Raw genomic sequence first — 18873 nt, forward strand, 5'->3', positions numbered from 1 at the left:
TATCATGGGTCCTTACCAAGAAAAAACTTCTCAGTAGTGTAAATTCAGTTAAAAAAGGAAAGGCCGTTTTCACCAATCAATCTTTGCCTTCTGAACAGACAAGCAGTTGGTAAGAACATAGGTCTTCTTTGTATTGCACTCGCCATTGGCTTTTGTAGAGCATGTCAGGATGGCCGAGCGGTCCAAGGCGCTGCGTTCAGGTCGCAGTCTCGTAAGAGGCGTGGGTTCAAATCCCACTTCTGACAGTCAGGCTACTTCTATGCTGGCTATTGGTGTCCTCATCAATGGAACTCTGCGCTGCATTTATTCTCTGTTAACATCAACTAATAGCTTGCTTCATTTTAACTTATTCAGACAAAACTTACTTTACTTGCTCTTAACATTGTTGTCACACATGCTACAAATTAACCAAAGGCAAATCAATATGTTATCAATCTATTCATTAAAAACTCCTCCTGATATTTTGTCTGTTTTTTTCCATAAGCATTTATGGAAGTTGTTTTCAACAAATCTGGTATTCATAAAGTCATTGTTGTCTATTGCAGATATGGCTGACATATTTGTGATTACAACACTGAGCGAAGGCTACAATTTCTTGACTGTTTCACTTAGTCATTAGGAGTTGAAACTGGTTACCAGAGGTGACAATTACTCCCATCTTTCATTCAATCAAAGTCTGGATCTCCTATCCAGGCTGCCTTACACCTCATGTGCCAACTTGCCACTTACTTTATATGTTCCTCTGTACTTTGTTCTATTTACAATCAAATCCAAATCTTCTACCAGAGTCATAAAAATGTAAGAATGGACACAAAGAAGGAGATACGTGCTTTGAAATTGCAAAGCAAACAAAGAAGCAGCATTTAATGTGGAGCTGAAACACAGTGGCTATTCATTTCTATCAACATTCAAAGTTTCCTCAATACCGTAGACTGCGGAACATCCTGGTGCTACCACCAGACAAGAGTTCCACGACATTGTAACTGTTGAGTATCATGGGTCCTTACCAAGAAAAAACTTCTCAGTAGTGTAAATTCAGTTAAAAAAGGAAAGGCCGTTTTCACCAATCAATCTTAGCCTTCTGAACAGACAAGCAGTTGGTAAGAACATAGGTCTTCTTTGTATTGCACTCGCCATTGGCTTTTGTAGAGCATGTCAGGATGGCCGAGCGGTCCAAGGCGCTGCGTTCAGGTCGCAGTCTCGTAAGAGGCGTGGGTTCAAATCCCACTTCTGACATTCAGCCAACAGTCAGGCTACTTCTATACTGGCTATTGGTGTCCTCATCAATGGAACTCTGCTCTGCATTTATTCTCTGTTAACATCAACTAATAGCTTGCTTCATTTTAACTTATTCAGACAAAACTTACTTTACTTGCTCTCAACATTGTTGTCACACATACTACATATTAACCAAAGGCAAATCAATATGTTATCAATCTATTCATTAAAAACTCCTCCTGATATTTTGTCGTTTTTTTTCCATAAGCATTTATGGAAGTTGTTTTCAACAAATCTGGTATTCATAAAGTCATTGTTGTCTATTGCAGATATGGCTGACATATTTGTGATTACAACACTGAGCGAAGGCTACGAGTTCTTGGCTTTTTCAATTAGTCATTAGGAGTTGAAACTGGTTACCAGAGGTGACAATTACTCCCATCTTTCATTCAAAGTCTGGATCTCCTATCCAGGCTGCCTCACACCTCATGTGCCAACTTGCCACTTACTTTATATGTTCCTCTGTACTTTGTTCTATTTACAATCAAATCCAAATCTTCTACCAGAGTCATAAAAATGTAAGAATGGACACAAAGAAGGAGATACGTGCTTTGAAATTGCAAAGCAAACAAAGAAGCAGCATTTAATGTGGAGCTGAAACACAGTGGCTATTCATTTCTATCAACATTCAAAGTTTCCTCAATACCGTAGACTGCGGAACATCCTGGTGCTTCCAACAGACAAGAGTTCCACGACATTGTAACTGTTGAGTATCATGGGTCCTTACCAAGAAAAAACTTCTCAGTAGTGTAAATTCAGTTAAAAAAGGAAAGGCCGTTTTCACCAATCAATCTTTGCCTTCTGAACAGACAAGCAGTTGGTAAGAACATAGGTCTTCTTTGTATTGCTCTCGCCATTGGCTTTTGTAGAGCATGTCAGGATGGCCGAGCGGTCCAAGGCGCTGCGTTCAGGTCGCAGTCTCGTAAGAGGCGTGGGTTCAAATCCCACTTCTGACATTCAGCCAACAGTCAGGCTACTTCTATACTGGCTAATAGTGTCCTCATCAATGGAACTCTGCTCTGCATTTGTTCTCTATTAACATCACCTAATAGCTTGCTTGATTTGAACTTATTCAGACAAAACTTACTTTATTTGCTCTCAACATTGTTGTCACACATGCTACATATTAACCAAAGGCAAATCAATATGTTATCAATCTATTCATTAAAAACTCCTCCTGATATTTTGTCGTTTTTTTTCCATAAGCATTTATGGAAGTTGTTTTCAACAAATCTGGTATTCATAAAGTCATTGTTGTCTATTGCAGATATGGCTGACATATTTGTGATTACAACACTGAGCGAAGGCTACGAGTTCTTGGCTTTTTCAATTAGTCATTAGGAGTTGAAACTGGTTACCAGAGGTGACAATTACTCCCATCTTTCATTCAATCAAAGTCTGGATCTCCTATCCAGGCTGCCTTACACCTCATGTGCCAACTTGCCACTTACTTTATATGTTCCTCTGTACTTTGTTCTATTTACAATCAAATCCAAATCTTCTACCAGAGTCATAAAAATGTAAGAATGGACACAAAGAAGGAGATACGTGCTTTGAAATTGCAAAGCAAACAAAGAAGCAGCATTTAATGTGGAGCTGAAACACAGTGGCTATTCATTTCTATCAACATTCAAAGTTTCCTCAATACCGTAGACTGCGGAACATCCTGGTGCTACCACCAGACAAGAGTTCCACGACATTGTAACTGTTGAGTATCATGGGTCCTTACCAAGAAAAAACTTCTCAGTAGTGTAAATTCAGTTAAAAAAGGAAAGGCCGTTTTCACCAATCAATCTTTGCCTTCTGAACAGACAAGCAGTTGGTAAGAACATAGGTCTTCTTTGTATTGCACTCGCCATTGGCTTTTTTAGAGCATGTCAGGATGGCCGAGCGGTCCAAGGCGCTGCGTTCAGGTCGCAGTCTCGTAAGAGGCGTGGGTTCAAATCCCACTTCTGACATTCAGCCAACAGTCAGGCTACTTCTATACTGGCTAATAGTGTCCTCATCAATGGAACTCTGCTCTGCATTTGTTCTCTATTAACATCACCTAATAGCTTGCTTGATTTGAACTTATTCAGACAAAACTTACTTTATTTGCTCTCAACATTGTTGTCACACATGCTACATATTAACCAAAGGCGAATCAATATCTTATCAATCTATTCATTAAAAACTCCTCCTGATATTTTGTCTGTTTTTTTCCATAAGCATTTATGGAAGTTGTTTTCAACAAATCTGTTATTCATAAAGTCATTGTTGATTATTGCAAATATGGCTGACATATTTGTGATTACAACACTGAGCGAAGGCTACAAGTTCTTGACTGTTTCACTTAGTCATTAGGAGTTGAAACTGGTTACCAGAGGTGACAATTACTCCCATCTTTCATTCAATCAAAGTCTGGATCTCCTATCCAGGCTGCCTTACACCTCATGTGCCAACTTGCCACTTACTTTATATGTTCCTCTGTACTTTGTTCTATTTACAATCAAATCCAAATCTTCTACCAGAGTCATAAAAATGTAAGAATGGACACAAAGAAGGAGATACGTGCTTTGAAATTGCAAAGCAAACAAAGAAGCAGCATTTAATGTGGAGCTGAAACACAGTGGCTATTCATTTCTATCAACATTCAAAGTTTCCTCAATACCGTAGACTGCGGAACATCCTGGTGCTACCACCAGACAAGAGTTCCACGACATTGTAACTGTTGAGTATCATGGGTCCTTACCAAGAAAAAACTTCTCAGTAGTGTAAATTCAGTTAAAAAAGGAAAGGCCGTTTTCACCAATCAATCTTTGCCTTCTGAACAGACAAGCAGTTGTTAAGCGCATAGGTCTTCTTTGTATTGCACTCACCATTGGGTTTTTGTAGAGGATGTCAGGATGGCCGAGCGGTCCAAGGCGCTGCGTTTAGGTCGCAGTCTCGTAAGAGGCGTGTGTTCAAATCCCACTTCTGACAGTCAGGCTACTTCTATGCTGGCTATTGGTGTCCTCATCAATGGAACTCTGCGCTGCATTTATTCTCTGTTAACATCAACTAATAGCTTGCTTCATTTTAACTTATTCAGACAAAACTTACTTTACTTGCTCTCAACATTGTTGTCAGACATGCTACAAATTAACCAAAGGCAAATCAATATGTTATCAATCTATTCATTAAAAACTCCTCCTGATATTTTGTCTGTTTTTTTCCATAAGCATTTATGGAAGTTGTTTTCAACAAATCTGGTATTCATAAAGTCATTGTTGTCTATTGCAGATATGGCTGACATATTTGTGATTACAACACTGAGCGAAGGCTACGAGTTCTTGACTGTTTCACTTAGTCATTAGGAGTTGAAACTGGTTACCAGAGGTGACAATTACTCCCATCTTTCATTCAATCAAAGTCTGGATCTCCTATCCAGGCTGCCTTACACCTCATGTGCCAACTTGCCACTTACTTTATATGTTCCTCTGTACTTTGTTCTATTTACAATCAAATCCAAATCTTCTACCAGAGTCATAAAAATGTAAGAATGGACACAAAGAAGGAGATTCGTGCTTTGAAATTGCAAAGCAAACAAAGAAGCAGCATTTAATGTGGAGCTGAAACACAGTGGCTATTCATTTCTATCAACATTCAAAGTTTCCTCAATACCGTAGACTGCGGAACATCCTGGTGCTACCACCAGACAAGAGTTCCACGACATTGTAACGGTTGAGTATCATGGGTCCTTACCAAGAAAAAACTTCTCAGTAGTGTAAATTCAGTTAAAAAAGGAAAGGCCGTTTTCACCAATCAATCTTTGCCTTCTGAACAGACAAGCAGTTGGTAAGAACATAGGTCTTCTTTGTATTGCTCTCGCCATTGGCTTTTGTAGAGCATGTCAGGATGGCCGAGCGGTCCAAGGCGCTGCGTTCAGGTCGCAGTCTCGTAAGAGGCGTGGGTTCAAATCCCACTTCTGACATTCAGCCAACAGTCAGGCTACTTCTATACTGGCTAATAGTGTCCTCATCAATGGAACTCTGCTCTGCATTTGTTCTCTATTAACATCACCTAATAGCTTGCTTGATTTGAACTTATTCAGACAAAACTTACTTTATTTGCTCTCAACATTGTTGTCACACATGCTACATATTAACCAAAGGCGAATCAATATCTTATCAATCTATTCATTAAAAACTCCTCCTGATATTTTGTCTGTTTTTTTCCATAAGCATTTATGGAAGTTGTTTTCAACAAATCTGTTATTCATAAAGTCATTGTTGATTATTGCAAATATGGCTGACATATTTGTGATTACAACACTGAGCGAAGGCTACAAGTTCTTGACTGTTTCACTTAGTCATTAGGAGTTGAAACTGGTTACCAGAGGTGACAATTACTCCCATCTTTCATTCAATCAAAGTCTGGATCTCCTATCCAGGCTGCCTTACACCTCATGTGCCAACTTGCCACTTACTTTATATGTTCCTCTGTACTTTGTTCTATTTACAATCAAATCCAAATCTTCTACCAGAGTCATAAAAATGTAAGAATGGACACAAAGAAGGAGATACGTGCTTTGAAATTGCAAAGCAAACAAAGAAGCAGCATTTAATGTGGAGCTGAAACACAGTGGCTATTCATTTCTATCAACATTCAAAGTTTCCTCAATACCGTAGACTGCGGAACATCCTGGTGCTACCACCAGACAAGAGTTCCACGACATTGTAACTGTTGAGTATCATGGGTCTTTACCAAGAAAAAACTTCTCAGTAGTGTAAATTCAGTTAAAAAAGGAAAGGCCGTTTTCACCAATCAATCTTTGCCTTCTGAGCAGACAAGCAGTTGTTAAGCACATAGGTCTTCTTTGTATTGCACTCGCCATTGGCTTTTGTAGAGCATGTCAGGATGGCCGAGCGGTCCAAGGCGCTGCGTTCAGGTCGCAGTCTCGTAAGAGCCGTGGGTTCAAATCCCACTTCTGACATTCAGCCAACAGTCAGGCTACTTCTATACTGGCTAATAGTGTCCTCATCAATGGAACTCTGCTCTGCATTTGTTCTCTATTAACATCACCTAATAGCTTGCTTGATTTGAACTTATTCAGACAAAACTTACTTTATTTGCTCTCAACATTGTTGTCACACATGCTACATATTAACCAAAGGCGAATCAATATCTTATCAATCTATTCATTAAAAACTCCTCCTGATATTTTGTCTGTTTTTTTCCATAAGCATTTATGGAAGTTGTTTTCAACAAATCTGTTATTCATAAAGTCATTGTTGATTATTGCAAATATGGCTGACATATTTGTGATTACAACACTGAGCGAAGGCTACAAGTTCTTGACTGTTTCACTTAGTCATTAGGAGTTGAAACTGGTTACCAGAGGTGACAATTACTCCCATCTTTCATTCAATCAAAGTCTGGATCTCCTATCCAGGCTGCCTTACACCTCATGTGCCAACTTGCCACTTACTTTATATGTTCCTCTGTACTTTGTTCTATTTACAATCAAATCCAAATCTTCTACCAGAGTCATAAAAATGTAAGAATGGACACAAAGAAGGAGATACGTGCTTTGAAATTGCAAAGCAAACAAAGAAGCAGCATTTAATGTGGAGCTGAAACACAGTGGCTATTCATTTCTATCAACATTCAAAGTTTCCTCAATACCGTAGACTGCGGAACATCCTGGTGCTACCACCAGACAAGAGTTCCACGACATTGTAACTGTTGAGTATCATGGGTCCTTACCAAGAAAAAACTTCTCAGTAGTGTAAATTCAGTTAAAAAAGGAAAGGCCGTTTTCACCAATCAATCTTTGCCTTCTGAACAGACAAGCTGTTGTTAAGCGCATAGGTCTTCTTTGTATTGCACTCACCATTGGGTTTTTGTAGAGGATGTCAGGATGGCCGAGCGGTCCAAGGCGCTGCGTTTAGGTCGCAGTCTCGTAAGAGGCGTGTGTTCAAATCCCACTTCTGACAGTCAGGCTACTTCTATGCTGGCTATTGGTGTCCTCATCAATGGAACTCTGCGCTGCATTTATTCTCTGTTAACATCAACTAATAGCTTGCTTCATTTTAACTTATTCAGACAAAACTTACTTTACTTGCTCTCAACATTGTTGTCAGACATGCTACAAATTAACCAAAGGCAAATCAATATGTTATCAATCTATTCATTAAAAACTCCTCCTGATATTTTGTCTGTTTTTTTCCATAAGCATTTATGGAAGTTGTTTTCAACAAATCTGGTATTCATAAAGTCATTGTTGTCTATTGCAGATATGGCTGACATATTTGTGATTACAACACTGAGCGAAGGCTACGAGTTCTTGACTGTTTCACTTAGTCATTAGGAGTTGAAACTGGTTACCAGAGGTGACAATTACTCCCATCTTTCATTCAATCAAAGTCTGGATCTCCTATCCAGGCTGCCTTACACCTCATGTGCCAACTTGCCACTTACTTTATATGTTCCTCTGTACTTTGTTCTATTTACAATCAAATCCAAATCTTCTACCAGAGTCATAAAAATGTAAGAATGGACACAAAGAAGGAGATTCGTGCTTTGAAATTGCAAAGCAAACAAAGAAGCAGCATTTAATGTGGAGCTGAAACACAGTGGCTATTCATTTCTATCAACATTCAAAGTTTCCTCAATACCGTAGACTGCGGAACATCCTGGTGCTACCACCAGACAAGAGTTCCACGACATTGTAACTGTTGAGTATCATGGGTCCTTACCAAGAAAAAACTTCTCAGTAGTGTAAATTCAGTTAAAAAAGGAAAGGCCGTTTTCACCAATCAATCTTTGCCTTCTGAACAGACAAGCAGTTGGTAAGAACATAGGTCTTCTTTGTATTGCTCTCGCCATTGGCTTTTGTAGAGCATGTCAGGATGGCCGAGCGGTCCAAGGCGCTGCGTTCAGGTCGCAGTCTCGTAATAGGCGTGGGTTCAAATCCCACTTCTGACATTCAGCCAACAGTCAGGCTACTTCTATACTGGCTAATAGTGTCCTCATCAATGGAACTCTGCTCTGCATTTGTTATCTATTAACATCACCTAATAGCTTGCTTGATTTGAACTTATTCAGACAAAACTTACTTTATTTGCTCTCAACATTGTTGTCACACATGCTACATATTAACCAAAGGCGAATCAATATCTTATCAATCTATTCATTAAAAACTCCTCCTGATATTTTGTCTGTTTTTTTCCATAAGCATTTATGGAAGTTGTTTTCAACAAATCTGTTATTCATAAAGTCATTGTTGATTATTGCAAATATGGCTGACATATTTGTGATTACAACACTGAGCGAAGGCTACAAGTTCTTGACTGTTTCACTTAGTCATTAGGAGTTGAAACTGGTTACCAGAGGTGACAATTACTCCCATCTTTCATTCAATCAAAGTCTGGATCTCCTATCCAGGCTGCCTTACACCTCATGTGCCAACTTGCCACTTACTTTATATGTTCCTCTGTACTTTGTTCTATTTACAATCAAATCCAAATCTTCTACCAGAGTCATAAAAATGTAAGAATGGACACAAAGAAGGAGATACGTGCTTTGAAATTGCAAAGCAAACAAAGAAGCAGCATTTAATGTGGAGCTGAAACACAGTGGCTATTCATTTCTATCAACATTCAAAGTTTCCTCAATACCGTAGACTGCGGAACATCCTGGTGCTACCACCAGACAAGAGTTCCACGACATTGTAACTGTTGAGTATCATGGGTCTTTACCAAGAAAAAACTTCTCAGTAGTGTAAATTCAGTTAAAAAAGGAAAGGCCGTTTTCACCAATCAATCTTTGCCTTCTGAGCAGACAAGCAGTTGTTAAGCACATAGGTCTTCTTTGTATTGCACTCGCCATTGGCTTTTGTAGAGCATGTCAGGATGGCCGAGCGGTCCAAGGCGCTGCGTTCAGGTCGCAGTCTCGTAAGAGGCGTGGGTTCAAATCCCACTTCTGACATTCAGCCAACAGTCAGGCTACTTCTATACTGGCTAATAGTGTCCTCATCAATGGAACTCTGCTCTGCATTTGTTCTCTATTAACATCACCTAATAGCTTGCTTGATTTGAACTTATTCAGACAAAACTTACTTTATTTGCTCTCAACATTGTTGTCACACATGCTACATATTAACCAAAGGCGAATCAATATCTTATCAATCTATTCATTAAAAACTCCTCCTGATATTTTGTCTGTTTTTTTCCATAAGCATTTATGGAAGTTGTTTTCAACAAATCTGGTATTCATAAAGTCATTGTTGATTATTGCAAATATGGCTGACATATTTGTGATTACAACACTGAGCGAAGGCTACAAGTTCTTGACTGTTTCACTTAGTCATTAGGAGTTGAAACTGGTTACCAGAGGTGACAATTACTCCCATCTTTCATTCAATCAAAGTCTGGATCTCCTATCCAGGCTGCCTTACACCTCATGTGCCAACTTGCCACTTACTCTATATGTTCCTCTGTACTTTGTTCTATTTACAATCAAATCCAAATCTTCTACCAGAGTCATAAAAATGTAAGAATGGACACAAAGAAGGAGATACGTGCTTTGAAATTGCAAAGCAAACAAAGAAGCAGCACTTAATGTGGAGCTGAAACACAGTGGCTATTCATTTCTATCAACATTCAAGGTTTCCTCAATACCGTAGACTGCGGAACATCCTGGTGCTACCACCAGACAAGAGTTCCACGACATTGTAACTGTTGAGTATCATGGGTCCTTACCAAGAAATACTTCTCAGTAGTGTAAATTCAGTTTAAAAAGGAAAGGCCGTTTTCACCAATCATTCTTTGCCTTCTGAGCAGACAAGCAGTTGTTAAGCACATAGGTCTTCTTTGTATTGCACTCGCCATTGGCTTTTGTAGAGGATGTCAGGATGGCCGAGCGGTCCAAGGCGCTGCGTTCAGGTTGCAGTGTCGTAAGAGGCGTGGGTTCAAATCCCACTTCTGACAGTCAGTCTACTTCTATACTGGCTATTGGCGTCCTCATCAATGGAACTCTGCTCTGCATTTATTCTCTGTTAACATCAACTAATAGCTTGCTTCATTTTAACTTATTCAGAAAAAACTTACTTTATTTGCTCTCAACATTGTTGTCACACATGCTACAAATTAACCAAAGGCAAATCAATATGTTATCAATCTATTCATTAAAAACTCCTCCTGATATTTTGTCTGTTTTTTTCCATAAGCATTTATGGAAGTTGTTTTCAACAAATCTGGTATTCATAAAGTCATTGTTGATTATTGCAAATATGGCTGACATATTTGTGATTACAACACTGAGCGAATGACTGTTTCACTTAGTCATTAGGAGTTGAAACTGGTTGCCAGAGGTGACAATTACTCCCATCTTTCATTCAATCAAAGTCTGGATCTCCTATCCAGGCTGCCTTACACCTCATGAGCCAACTTGCCACTTACTCTATATGTTCCTCTGTACTTTGTTCTATTTACAATCAAATCCAAATCTTCTACCAGAGTCATAAAAATGTAAGAATGGACACAAAGAAGGAGATACGTGCTTTGAAATTGCAAAGCAAACAAAGAAGCAGCATTTAATGTGGAGCTGAAACACAGTGGCTATTCATTTCTATCAACATTCAAGGTTTCCTCAATACCGTAGACTGCGGAACATCCTGGTGCTACCACCAGACAAGAGTTCCACGACATTGTAACTGTTGAGTATCATGGGTCCTTACCAAGAAATACTTCTCAGTAGTGTAAATTCAGTTTAAAAAGGAAAGGCCGTTTTCACCAATCATTTTTTGCCTTCTGAGCAGACAAGCAGTTGTTAAGCACATAGGTCTTCTTTGTATTGCACTCGCCATTGGCTTTTGTAGAGCATGTCAGGATGGCCGAGCGGTCCAAGGCGCTGCGTTCAGGTCGCAGTCTCGAAAGAGGCGTGGGTTCAAATCCCACTTCTCACATTCAGCCAACAGTCAGGCTACTTCTATACTGGCTCTTGGTGTCCTCATCAATGGAACTCTGCTCTGCATTTATTCTCTATTAACATCAACTAATAGCTTGCTTCATTTTAACTTATTCAGACAAAACTTACTTTATTTGCTCTCAACATTGTTGTCACACATGCTACAAATTAACCAAAGGCAAATCAATATGTTATCAATCTATTCATTAAAAACTCCTCCTGATATTTTGTCTGTTTTTTTCCATAAGCATTGATGGAAGTTGTTTTCAACAAATCTGGTATTCATAAAGTCATTGTTGATTATTGCAAATATGGCTGACATATTTGTGATTACAACACTGAGCGAAGGCTACAAGTTCTTGACTGTTTCACTTAGTCATTAGGAGTTGAAACTGGTTACCAGAGGTGACAATTACTCCCATCCTTCATTCAATCAAAGTATGGATCTCCTATCCAGGCTGCCTTACACCTCATGTGCCAACTTGCCACTTACTCTATATGTTCCTCTGTACTTTGTTCTATTTACAATCAAATCCAAATCTTCTACCAGAGTCATAAAAATGTAAGAATGGACACAAAGAAGAGAGAAAGGTGCTTTGAAATTGCAAAGCAAACAAAGAAGCAGCATTTAATGTGGAGCTGAAACACAGTGGCTATTCATTTCTATCAACATTCAAGGTTTCCTCAATACCGTAGACTGCGGAAAATCCTGGTGCTACCACCAGACAAGAGTTCCACGACATTGTAACTGTTGAGTATCATGGGTCCTTACCAACACAAACATCTCAGTAGTGTAAATTCAGTTAAAAAAGGAAAGGCCGTTTTCACCAATCATTCTTTGCCTTCTGAACAGACAAGCAGTTGTTAAGCACATAGGTCTTGTTTGTATTGCACTCGCCATTGGCTTTTGTAGAGGATGTCAGGATGGCCGAGCTGTCCAAGGCGCTGCGTTCAGGTCGCAGTCTCGTAAGAGGCGTGGGTTCAAATCCCACTTCTGACAGTCAGGCTACTATTACACTGGCTATTGGTGTCCTCATCAATGGAACTCTGCTTTGCATTTGTTCTCTATTAACATCACCTAATAGCTTGCTTGATTTGAACTTATTCAGACAAAACGTACTTTATTTGCTCTCAACATTGTTGTCACACATGCTACATATTAACCAAAGGCAAATCAATATGTTATCAATCTATTCATTAAAAACTCCTCCTGATATTTTGTCTGTTTTTTTCCATAAGCATTTATGGAAGTTGTTTTCAACAAATCTGATATTCATAAAGTCATTCTTGTCTATTGCAGATATGGCTGACATATTTGTGATTACAACACTGAGCGAAGGCTACGAGTTCTTGACTGTTTCACTAAGTCATCAAGAGTTGAAACTGGTTGCCAGAGGTGACAATTACTCCCATCTTTCATTCAATCAAAGTCTGGATCTCCTATCCAGGCTGCCTTACACCTCATGTGCCAACTTGCCACTTACTCTATATGTTCCTCTGTACTTTGTTCTATTTACAATCAAATCCAAATCTTCTACCAGAGTCTTAAAAATGTAAGAATGGACACAAAGAAGGAGATACGTGCTTTGAAATTGCAAAGCAAACAAAGAAGCAGCACTTAATGTGGAGCTGAAACACAGTGGCTATTCATTTCTATCAACATTCAAGGTTTCCTCAATACCGTAGACTGCGGAACATCCTGGTGCTACCACCAGACAAGAGTTCCACGACATTGTAACTGTTGAGTATCATGGGTCCTTACCAAGAAAAACTTCTCAGTAGTGTAAATTCAGTTAAAAAAGGAAAGGCCGTTTTCACCAATCAATCTTTGCCTTCTGAACAGACAAGCAGTTGTTAAGCGCATAGGTCTTCTTTGTATTGCACTCACCATTGGGTTTTTGTAGAGGATGTCAGGATGGCCGAGCGGTCCAAGGCGCTGCGTTTAGGTTGCAGTCTCGTAAGAGGCGTGGGTTCAAATCCCACTTCTGACAGTCAGGTTACTTCTATGCTGGCTATTGGTGTCCTCATCAATGGAACTCTGCGCTGCATTTATTCTCTGTTAACATCAACTAATAGCTTGCTTCATTTTAACTTATTCAGACAAAACTTACTTTACTTGCTCTCAACATTGTTGTCACACATGCTACAAATTAACCAAAGGCAAATCAATATGTTATCAATCTATTCATTAAAAACTCCTCCTGATATTTTGTCGTTTTTTTTCCATAAGCATTTATGGAAGTTGTTTTCAACAAATCTGGTATTCATAAAGTCATTGTTGTCTATTGCAGATATGGCTGACATATTTGTGATTACAACACTGAGCGAAGGCTACGAGTTCTTGGCTTTTTCAATTAGTCATTAGGAGTTGAAACTGGTTACCAGAGGTGACAATTACTCCCATCTTTCATTCAATCAAAGTCTGGATCTCCTATCCAGGCTGCCTTACACCTCATGTGCCAACTTGCCACTTACTTTATATGTTCCTCTGTACTTTGTTCTATTTACAATCAAATCCAAATCTTCTACCAGAGTCATAAAAATGTAAGAATGGACACAAAGAAGGAGATACGTGCTTTGAAATTGCAAAGCAAACAAAGAAGCAGCATTTAATGTGGAGCTGAAACACAGTGGCTATTCATTTCTATCAACATTCAAAGTTTCCTCAATACCGTAGACTGCGGAACATCCTGGTGCTACCACCAGACAAGAGTTCCACGACATTGTAACTGTTGAGTATCATGGGTCCTTACCAAGAAAAAACTTTTCAGTAGTGTAAATTCAGTTAAAAAAGGAAAGGCCGTTTTCACCAATCAATCTTTGCCTTCTGAACAGACAAGCAGTTGGTAAGAACATAGGTCTTCTTTGTATTGCTCTCGCCATTGGCTTTTGTAGAGCATGTCAGGATGGCCGAGCGGTCCAAGGCGCTGCGTTCAGGTCGCAGTCTCGTAAGAGGCGTGGGTTCAAATCCCACTTCTGACATTCAGCCAACAGTCAGGCTACTTCTATACTGGCTAATAGTGTCCTCATCAATGGAACTCTGCTCTGCATTTGTTCTCTATTAACATCACCTAATAGCTTGCTTGATTTGAACTTATTCAGACAAAACTTACTTTATTTGCTCTCAACATTGTTGTCACACATGCTACATATTAACCAAAGGCGAATCAATATCTTATCAATCTATTCATTAAAAACTCCTCCTGATATTTTGTCTGTTTTTTTCCATAAGCATTTATGGAAGTTGTTTTCAACAAATCTGGTATTCATAAAGTCATTGTTGATTATTGCAAATATGGCTGACATATTTGTGATTACAACACTGAGCGAAGGCTACAAGTCCTTGACTGTTTCACTTAGTCATTAGGAGTTGAAACTGGTTACCAGAGGTGACAATTACTCCCATCTTTCATTCAATCAAAGTCTGGATCTCCTATCCAGGCTGCCTTACACCTCATGTGCCAACTTGCCACTTACTTTATATGTTCCTCTGTACTTTGTTCTATTTACAATCAAATCCAAATCTTCTACCAGAGTCATAAAAATGTAAGAATGGACACAAAGAAGGAGATACGTGCTTTGAAATTGCAAAGCAAACAAAGAAGCAGCATTTAATGTGGAGCTGAAACACAGTGGCTATTCATTTCTATCAACATTCAAGGTTTCTTCAATACCGTAGACTGCGGAACATCCTGGTGCTACCACCAGACAAGAGTTCCACGACATTGTAACTGTTGAGTATCATGGGTCCTTACCAAGAAAAAACTTCTCAGTAGTGTAAATTCAGTTAAAAAAGGAAAGGCCGTTTTCACCAATCAATCTTTGCCTTCTGAACAGACAAGCAGTTGGTAAGAACATAGGTCTTCTTTGTATTGCACTCGCCATTGGCTTTTGTAGAGCATGTCAGGATGGCCGAGCGGTCCAAGGCGCTGCGTTCAGGTCGCAGTCTCGTAAGAGGCGTGGGTTCAAATCCCACTTCTGACATTCAGCCAACAGTCAGGCTACTTCTATACTGGCTAATAGTGTCCTGATCAATGGAACTCTGCTCTGCATTTGTTCTCTATTAACATCACCTAATAGCTTGCTTGATTTGAACTTATTCAGACAAAACTTACTTTATTTGCTCTCAACATTGTTATCACACATGCTACATATTAACCAAAGGCGAATCAATATCTTATCAATCTATTCATTAAAAACTCCTCCTGATATTTTGTCTGTTTTTTTCCATAAGCATTTATGGAAGTTGTTTTCAACAAATCTGGTATTCATAAAGTCATTGTTGATTATTGCAAATATGGCTGACATATTTGTGATTACAACACTGAGCGAAGGCTACAAGTTCTTGACTGTTTCACTTAGTCATTAGGAGTTGAAACTGGTTACCAGAGGTGACAATTACTCCCATCTTTCATTCAATCAAAGTCTGGATCTCCTATCCAGGCTGCCTTACACCTCATGTGCCAACTTGCCACTTACTTTATATGTTCCTCTGTACTTTGTTCTATTTACAATCAAATCCAAATCTTCTACCAGAGTCATAAAAATGTAAGCATGGACACAAAGAAGGAGATACGTGCTTTGAAATTGCAAAGCAAACAAAGAAGCAGCATTTAATGTGGAGCTGAAACACAGTGGCTATTCATTTCTATCAACATTCAAGGTTTCTTCAATACCGTAGACTGCGGAACATCCTGGTGCTACCACCAGACAAGAGTTCCACGACATTGTAACTGTTGAGTATCATGGGTCCTTACCAAGAAAAAACTTCTCAGTAGTGTAAATTCAGTTAAAAAAGGAAAGGCCGTTTTCAACAATCAATCTTTGCCTTCTGAACAGACAAGCAGTTGTTAAGCGCATAGGTCTTCTTTGTATTGCACTCACCATTGGGTTTTTGTAGAGGATGTCAGGATGGCCGAGCGGTCCAAGGCGCTGCGTTTAGGTCGCAGTCTCGTAAGAGGCGTGGGTTCAAATCCCACTTCTGACAGTCAGGCTACTTCTAAGCTGGCTATTGGTGTCCTCATCAATGGAACTCTGCGCTGCATTTATTCTCTGTTAACATCAACTAATAGCTTGCTTCATTTTAACTTATTCAGACAAAACTTACTTTACTTGCTCTCAACATTGTTGTCACACATGCTACAAATTAACCAAAGGCAAATCAATATGTTATCAATCTATTCATTAAAAACTCCTCCTGATATTTTGTCTGTTTTTTTCCATAAGCATTTATGGAAGTTGTTTTCAACAAATCTGGTATTCATAAAGTCATTGTTGATTATTGCAAATATGGCTGACATATTTGTGATTACAACACTGAGCGAAGGCTACAAGTTCTTGACTGTTTCACTTAGTCATTAGGAGTTGAAACTGGTTACCAGAGGTGACAATTACTCCCATCTTTCATTCAATCAAAGTCTGGATCTCCTATCCAGGCTGCCTTACACCTCATGTGCCAACTTGCCACTTTCTTTATATGTTCCTCTGTACTTTGTTCTATTTACAATCAAATCCAAATCTTCTACCAGAGTCATAAAAATGTAAGAATGGACACAAAGAAGGAGATACGTGCTTTGAAATTGCAAAGCAAACAAAGAAGCAGCATTTAATGTGGAGCTGAAACACAGTGGCTATTCATTTCTATCAACATTCAAGGTTTCTTCAATACCGTAGACTGCGGAACATCCTGGTGCTACCACCAGACAAGAGTTCCACGACATTGTAACTGTTGAGTATCATGGGTCCTTACCAAGAAAAAACTTCTCAGTAGTGTAAATTCAGTTAAAAAAGGAAAGGCCGTTTTCACCAATCAATCTTTGCCTTCTGAACAGACAAGCAGTTGTTAAGCGCATAGGTCTTCTTTGTATTGCACTCACCATTGGGTTTTTGTAGAGGATGTCAGGATGGCCGAGCGGTCCAAGGCGCTGCGTTTAGGTCGCAGTCTCGTAAGAGGCGTGGGTTCAAATATTACTTCTGACAGTCAGGCTACTTCTATGCTAGCTATTGGTGTCCTCATCAATGGAACTCTGCGCTGCATTTATTCTCTGTTAACATCAACTAATAGCTTGCTTCATTTTAACTTATTCAGACAAAACTTACTTTACTTGCTCTCAACATTGTTGTCACACATGCTACAAATTAACCAAAGGCAAATCAATATGTTATCAATCTATTCATTAAAAACTCCTCCTGATATTTTGTCTGTTTTTTTCCATAAGCATTTATGGAAGTTGTTTTCAACAAATCTGGTATTCATAAAGTCATTGTTGTCTATTGCAGATATGGCTGACATATTTGTGATTACAACACTGAGCGAAGGCTACAATTTCTTGACTGTTTCACTTAGTCATTAGGAGTTGAAACTGGTTACCAGAGGTGACAATTACTCCCATCTTTCATTCAATCAAAGTCTGGATCTCCTGTCCAGGCTGCCTTACACCTCATGTGCCAACTTGACACTAACTTTATATGTTCCTCTGTACTTTGTTCTATTTACAATCAAATCCAAATCTTCTACCAGAGTCATAAAAATGTAAGAATGGACACAAAGAAGGAGATACGTGCTTTGAAATTGCAAAGCAAACAAAGAAGCAGCATTTAATGTGGAGCTGAAACACAGTGGCTATTCATTTCTATCAACATTCAAAGTTTCCTCAATACCGTAGACTGCGGAACATCCTGGTGCTACCACCAGACAAGAGTTCCACGACATTGTAACTGTTGAGTATCATGGGTCCTTACCAAGAAAAAACTTCTCAGTAGTGTAAATTCAGTTAAAAAAGGAAAGGCCGTTTTCACCAATCAATCTTTGCCTTCTGAACAGACAAGCAGTTGGTAAGAACATAGGTCTTCTTTGTATTGCACTCGCCATTGGCTTTTGTAGAGCATGTCAGGATGGCCGAGCGGTCCAAGGCGCTGCGTTCAGGTCGCAGTCTCGTAAGAGGCGTGGGTTCAAATCCCACTTCTGACAGTCAGGCTACTTCTATGCTGGCTATTGGTGTCCTCATCAATGGAACTCTGCGCTGCATTTATTCTCTGTTAACATCAACTAATAGCTTGCTTCATTTTAACTTATTCAGACAAAACTTACTTTACTTGCTCTTAACATTGTTGTCACACATGCTACAAATTAACCAAAGGCAAATCAATATGTTATCAATCTATTCATTAAAAACTCCTCCTGATATTTTGTCTGTTTTTTTCCATAAGCATTTATGGAAGTTGTTTTCAACAAATCTGGTATTCATAAAGTCATTGTTGTCTATTGCAGATATGGCTGACATATTTGTGATTACAACACTGAGCGAAGGCTACAATTTCTTGACTGTTTCACTTAGTCATTAGGAGTTGAAACTGGTTACCAGAGGTGACAATTACTCCCATCTTTCATTCAATCAAAGTCTGGATCTCCTATCCAGGCTGCCTTACACCTCATGTGCCAACTTGCCACTTACTTTATATGTTCCTCTGTACTTTGTTCTATTTACAATCAAATCCAAATCTTCTACCAGAGTCATAAAAATGTAAGAATGGACACAAAGAAGGAGATACGTGCTTTGAAATTGCAAAGCAAACAAAGAAGCAGCATTTAATGTGGAGCTGAAACACAGTGGCTATTCATTTCTATCAACATTCAAAGTTTCCTCAATACCGTAGACTGCGGAA

General features: G+C 39.1%; 18 non-coding genes across 18 annotated transcripts; all 18 read left to right on the top strand.

Annotated features, from left to right (window-relative positions):
- The first annotated feature begins 163 nt into the window (after positions 1 to 163).
- trnal-cag (transfer RNA leucine (anticodon CAG)) lies at positions 164 to 245 on the top strand. The gene has a single exon. It is a non-coding gene; the product is annotated as a tRNA-Leu (tRNA).
- A 909-nt stretch (positions 246 to 1154) lies between these two features.
- trnal-cag (transfer RNA leucine (anticodon CAG)) lies at positions 1155 to 1236 on the top strand. Its single transcript has one exon. It is a non-coding gene; the product is annotated as a tRNA-Leu (tRNA).
- A 916-nt stretch (positions 1237 to 2152) lies between these two features.
- trnal-cag (transfer RNA leucine (anticodon CAG)) lies at positions 2153 to 2234 on the top strand. The gene has a single exon. It is a non-coding gene; the product is annotated as a tRNA-Leu (tRNA).
- Positions 2235 to 3154: 920 nt separating this feature from the next.
- Positions 3155 to 3236, top strand: trnal-cag (transfer RNA leucine (anticodon CAG)). Its single transcript has one exon. It is a non-coding gene; the product is annotated as a tRNA-Leu (tRNA).
- A 921-nt stretch (positions 3237 to 4157) lies between these two features.
- Positions 4158 to 4239, top strand: trnal-uag (transfer RNA leucine (anticodon UAG)). Its single transcript has one exon. It is a non-coding gene; the product is annotated as a tRNA-Leu (tRNA).
- A 909-nt stretch (positions 4240 to 5148) lies between these two features.
- On the top strand, positions 5149 to 5230 carry trnal-cag (transfer RNA leucine (anticodon CAG)). The gene has a single exon. It is a non-coding gene; the product is annotated as a tRNA-Leu (tRNA).
- Positions 5231 to 6150: 920 nt separating this feature from the next.
- Positions 6151 to 6232, top strand: trnal-cag (transfer RNA leucine (anticodon CAG)). Its single transcript has one exon. It is a non-coding gene; the product is annotated as a tRNA-Leu (tRNA).
- Positions 6233 to 7153: 921 nt separating this feature from the next.
- Positions 7154 to 7235, top strand: trnal-uag (transfer RNA leucine (anticodon UAG)). Its single transcript has one exon. It is a non-coding gene; the product is annotated as a tRNA-Leu (tRNA).
- A 909-nt stretch (positions 7236 to 8144) lies between these two features.
- trnal-cag (transfer RNA leucine (anticodon CAG)) lies at positions 8145 to 8226 on the top strand. Its single transcript has one exon. It is a non-coding gene; the product is annotated as a tRNA-Leu (tRNA).
- Positions 8227 to 9146: 920 nt separating this feature from the next.
- Positions 9147 to 9228, top strand: trnal-cag (transfer RNA leucine (anticodon CAG)). The gene has a single exon. It is a non-coding gene; the product is annotated as a tRNA-Leu (tRNA).
- Positions 9229 to 10147: 919 nt separating this feature from the next.
- Positions 10148 to 10229, top strand: trnal-cag (transfer RNA leucine (anticodon CAG)). Its single transcript has one exon. It is a non-coding gene; the product is annotated as a tRNA-Leu (tRNA).
- Positions 10230 to 11124: 895 nt separating this feature from the next.
- trnal-cag (transfer RNA leucine (anticodon CAG)) lies at positions 11125 to 11206 on the top strand. Its single transcript has one exon. It is a non-coding gene; the product is annotated as a tRNA-Leu (tRNA).
- Positions 11207 to 12126: 920 nt separating this feature from the next.
- trnal-cag (transfer RNA leucine (anticodon CAG)) lies at positions 12127 to 12208 on the top strand. The gene has a single exon. It is a non-coding gene; the product is annotated as a tRNA-Leu (tRNA).
- Positions 12209 to 13117: 909 nt separating this feature from the next.
- Positions 13118 to 13199, top strand: trnal-uag (transfer RNA leucine (anticodon UAG)). The gene has a single exon. It is a non-coding gene; the product is annotated as a tRNA-Leu (tRNA).
- A 909-nt stretch (positions 13200 to 14108) lies between these two features.
- trnal-cag (transfer RNA leucine (anticodon CAG)) lies at positions 14109 to 14190 on the top strand. The gene has a single exon. It is a non-coding gene; the product is annotated as a tRNA-Leu (tRNA).
- Positions 14191 to 15110: 920 nt separating this feature from the next.
- trnal-cag (transfer RNA leucine (anticodon CAG)) lies at positions 15111 to 15192 on the top strand. Its single transcript has one exon. It is a non-coding gene; the product is annotated as a tRNA-Leu (tRNA).
- Positions 15193 to 16113: 921 nt separating this feature from the next.
- On the top strand, positions 16114 to 16195 carry trnal-uag (transfer RNA leucine (anticodon UAG)). The gene has a single exon. It is a non-coding gene; the product is annotated as a tRNA-Leu (tRNA).
- Positions 16196 to 18096: 1901 nt separating this feature from the next.
- On the top strand, positions 18097 to 18178 carry trnal-cag (transfer RNA leucine (anticodon CAG)). The gene has a single exon. It is a non-coding gene; the product is annotated as a tRNA-Leu (tRNA).
- Positions 18179 to 18873: the final 695 nt, after the last annotated feature.

This window comes from Oryzias latipes, chromosome 13 (assembly GCF_053564925.1).
Source record: "Oryzias latipes strain Hd-rR chromosome 13, Olatipes_Hd-rR_3.1".
Lineage (NCBI taxonomy): Eukaryota > Metazoa > Chordata > Actinopteri > Beloniformes > Adrianichthyidae > Oryzias > Oryzias latipes.